Raw genomic sequence first — 4,780 nt, 5'->3', positions numbered from 1 at the left:
ATTCAGATTTTGCTGTAGTAGGATAACTGGGTTCTGCTGGTGCCATATTGCCCTGGCTTTGTGTATGTGTGTGTGTGTGTGTGTGTGTGTGTGTGTGTGTGTGTGTTTTCAATGCTGGTCTTTAGTCATCTGGTTGTCCCTAGTTATCAGGACTGGTAGGGCCTGATGAGAGCAGGCGTCTGGTGTTACAGGTAGAACTAGTAGTCCCTTATGTCAGCAGGCTTCAAGGGATGCAGACAGAGCCCTGATGACTTCAGGCTATGGTTGTCCTGGATGAGGGCAGGGCCCTAGGGATACAGATAGACTTCATGGTCTCTGATGGTTGCAGTCTTGTTTGTCTTGGGCAACAGCAGGCCTCCAGGAATTCAGTCAGAGTTGTGGGATTCAGTCAGAGTTCACTCCTAGAAATGGAGTCCAGAGGGGCCAGGACAGAGGTTGCTGGTTCTGGATTTGCCCAGAGGGGCCGACCAGGCAGGAAATTGGGGTAAGTGTGCAACCTGGTAGTCACCAATGTCTGCAGTCATCAGGGATTGTGGTTAGAAGTGTGGAGCAAAAGATGGAGCACAGAGGGACAATGAAGACCTCACATATACTGGGCTAGCCAGGTACCCAGCAGGCAGGGGTTTGGGGCTTGATAATCTCACCTGGTTGACCTTGACAGCAGCAGTCCTTCAGCCTTTACTGATCTTTTGCTTATATTGTTTTATGACATTGTATTTGTGTGTGTGTGTGTGTGTGTGTGTGTGTGTGTGTGTGTGTTACAATGTGTTTCCTTTTTTGTTTGTTTTCTAAAGAGACAGAGAAAGAAAGGGCATGGAGTTGAGTGGGTTGGGGAAGATTTGCAAGGAGTTGAGGGATGAACAACCATGATCAGATATATTGTGTGAAAAAAAAATATTTTTTTATTTTTTAAAGATTGTAGCATGGCATTTAAAGAACATGCTATAAACAAGGGAATCTCCAGTTAAAAATCATGAAATGTCTGAGATTTTACTCTAAGTATGAGCTAGCATGGCAACCAGCCATAGTGTTAGCCTTATGGATGAGGAAAACATTCATTACTCCCAGGTTAGAAACAGAGTTGTGGCCCAAAATCAACATTTCCTTAAGCCAGGTCCCTACAAGAAAATAGGAAAAGGCAATGGTGCACTGGATAGGAAACACAGGGAATACAGATCCTTTATAATGGGCAGTCAATTTGTCTGACATTGGTTAGTATAATATTGGACCATAACCAATTTGTCCTTTACTCTGGAGGGAGACCTTACCAAAACAGCCTAGATAAACCAGCACAGAAAGTAGGAGTTCAACTCTCTGCTCAAAGACACATGTGGTCAAACTCACAACAATCTGGCTCTTTAAAAGAAAAAAAAAGTAGCAACAAGATGGCTCAGCAGGCAAAAGTGACTGCTGCCCAAGCTGGAAGACCTCAGCTCCATCCCTAAAACCCATGGTGGAAGAAGAGAACTGAGTCCCAAACACTGCTTCCTGCAGTCACACGCATCTAATAATAACAAATAAAATCTAAATGAGGAAAGTAGCACCGAGACTATATAGTTCAGCGGCACGGTGCTTGGGAAGCATATACAAGGGCCTGGGTTCAATCTCCAGCACCAGAGGAAGAGGAGAGAAGGAAGAAGAGAAAAAGGAGGAGGAGGAGAAAGAGGAGGAAGAAAAGGAGAGAAAAAATAATTTAATTTGGGGATCCTCTGCATGACGCCCAATCATGGGAATCAGCTTGTATTCCTTAGGAGTCATTATTTTTCAGGATCTTGGCAGAAAACAACAGAAACCATCTTGGTTTTTTAAATAATAGGGTGTTGTTATTGTTGTTATGATTTTTTGCTTCATTTTGTTTTGTTTCAGGTTGCATGAAGCTCAGGCTGGTCTTGGATCTGATACATGAAATATATGAGTTAAAGATAACCTTGAACCTCTGCTTTCCTAGCTTCCATCCCTTGAGAACTGGTGTTACAGGTATATGCCAACACACCCAATTATATGTGGAACCCTTTACCAACTGAGCTATAGCCTGAGTTCTTGAAATAAGAGTTTGATGAACAGTAACTACAAAGGTGAGAGAAGACATAAGACTGACACACAACCTGTGGCAAGCCCTACCTTCTGATGGATAGCAAAGGTTATCAGTCTAATACAGATGTGGCTCCCTGGGACACAGTGACTTTCCTTGCAAATCACTCTACACACTCATAAGCATTGTCCCCTGACAGTGTTCATTCCTAGCCAGCCCACATTAATCTAACAAGCACCTGATGTCAACTTATACAGACAAACTGGCTTTCAGCCTATAACCATAGCCGGGGCCTATGGTGAGACAGCACATCACGCTGGGAAATGTGGACAGGCAGCCATTTGCCTCCTAGCCAGAATACAAAAAAAGAAGTAATTTGTGTCACAACATCCCCTCTGAAGACTGCCTCTAGTAACATGAAATGTTGCACTAGACCTCTTAAAGCTCTTAAAGATTTCACACCTTCTAGCAGGGCTGTGAGCTAGGACCAGGCCATTAACATATGGGCCTTCACAGGATATTTATCCAGACCTTAGCACTCACTGTGCAGTAATGGCCTCTGGAAGGAAGAAATAAAAAACGTTAGAGCTGTGAGCTTCTTAAATACACCCCAGCTGATATCAGCTTGTACTCTATAACCCTCTAAGAATGCCACAAGCCTCCTTTGAACAGAAAGTAAAGGCTTTGTTAGTCCCTAAGGATGCCCTGGGAGTGTGGTGGCTTCCTTATCTGCCTTCCTTGGTACTTCAAAAGTCTCCCAGCCTCCTTGCCCTCTCTTCAACACTCGGAGTACTGGCCTCATCCAAGGGATTCTGCACTGACTCTTGCTCATTTCCTTTTCAATCCTCTTTCCTCCAGCTCCACCTGGCTTGTTCCCTCACTTTATTCAGGTTTCTACTAAAATACATTCTCAAAAAAATACACTTCTCCCAAGAAGCCTTTAGGGAAGCCACCTTAAATGCAAGCATGCACACACACACTCTCACCCCTGCACACACACACTCTCACCCCTACCCGGTAGTTTAGTGATCTGTTTCCTATCTGTCTTTCCCACCAGTAACTAAATTCCATGAAGACAGAAACCTTCTTTTTCTTGTCTCTTTTGAATACCTGGAACAGAAAGCTGGAGGGGGGGGATGTAAAACCAGAGGTGGGAAGAGTAAGAGAGTGCAAAGAAGAGGGCTCTTTCCCCATCATCTTCCTCTGCCTCCCATCCCTGCTACCAGGCTACAGCTGGGATCTTCCAAAAGTTGACTCAGTGCTGCCTTGCAGAGCCCTTCTGGGTGGAACAGATGCTGGGTGTCAGGTGGAGGCTCATCCTGGGAACAAAGATGGGGAATACTGTCAGCACTCCTAGCGCCAGATGCCAGAGTCCCTCACTGGGGAATCGATGGCACCTTCACTGGTTTCCTGGTTCCTTCTGGGGTTCTCAGCATAACTGTCCCTCTGCCTCACAGTACCTCCTCCCTATTTGCCCCATTATGAGCCCCACATGGAAGCAAGGGGCTCCTAATTTGCATAAAAGCAGAGAGTTCACAGTTCCCTCTGTCTGAGCACTTGTGTTTAGAACACTCTACTTGTGGAGGGCTTCATGAGGGGACCTTAGGGGGCTTTTGTGTAAAAAGTGACCTCATGTAGAGAAGATATCTGCACATGGTAGAAGCTGATACATATTGTTGTATATGGTATACATCATACAACATGCATCCATATATGAATAACATACATCATTTGTTACTCAACAAATGATAGGCAATCTTGAGCCAAAGCTCAAATTTGCCCTCTGGTCCTCCAAGAGAAATATAGTCACCCATTGCAGTAGCCCAGGTCATCTGGCTGCAGCCTTCTCATGACCTATGTCCAGGTGACATAAGTCCGGACATGGAGACCTTAAACAATGGGTGAGACAAAGCTGCCTTTGGAACTCTAAAAATATATGCTTAGAGTTGAGTCGGTTTCTGGGTGTTTTTTTTTTATTTCAGACCATTTGCTGTTGACTTGGATCTCTAAATGTCAGACTAAAACCTCTTTTCAAAAATGGAGACTGCCGATAGGTTACCAGCACCTGAGGAAGAGACCGTGAGAGCTAAGGGCAGCAACAGATGGGGCACACGATAAGCTGGCAGAGAAGCCAGAGCCCCTGGGGCACAACATGGATGGCGAAGTGAAAGCCCGTACAGTCTTTTGGTCAGAGGAGGGGAGAGCAAAGGTGTGGGTGCCAGCCTCGGGGATGCAAGGCCAAGAAAGCCAGTTAGTCTCACCCTCCATATTCCTGTGGTGGAGATTTTGCCAAATCACCAAAGGGCTTCATGCCTTTGGGGGGAAAAAAAAAGCTTCAGCTGGGAATTAGAAGGTCCATTTCTAGCATCAGCTCTGCCGTTAGCCCACTGAGTGTGTCCCACAACCACATTACACTGCAGGCAACTGAGACGGAACCTTGAAGGCAGCACCTGCTGTTGGGTGAAGATTTCCTTCCTCCCACAGAGGAAACGAAGGCACTAGCAAGTCTCTCAGGAATGCAGCCAGGTAACGGAAACGGGGCAGATATTGGTCACCTATCCAAGTGCAGAAGCTGGCCTTGACTATCTGTTTCCTGGACTACCTGGGGGTTCTTGGCACTTCCAAACTAGGAGGAGCAGGAGGCAGGGGGCAGGCCTGCACACATGTTATTGCTTGGTAAGAAGTTTTGCTACCACAGACACCCAGATGAGAGACAAAATCTTATTATAAGATTTCATGATCATAGTG

This window comes from Micromys minutus, assembly GCF_963924665.1.
Source record: "Micromys minutus genome assembly, chromosome: 16".
NCBI classification, from domain to species: domain Eukaryota; kingdom Metazoa; phylum Chordata; class Mammalia; order Rodentia; family Muridae; genus Micromys; species Micromys minutus.
Note: the sequence above shows the minus strand (reverse complement) of the source record.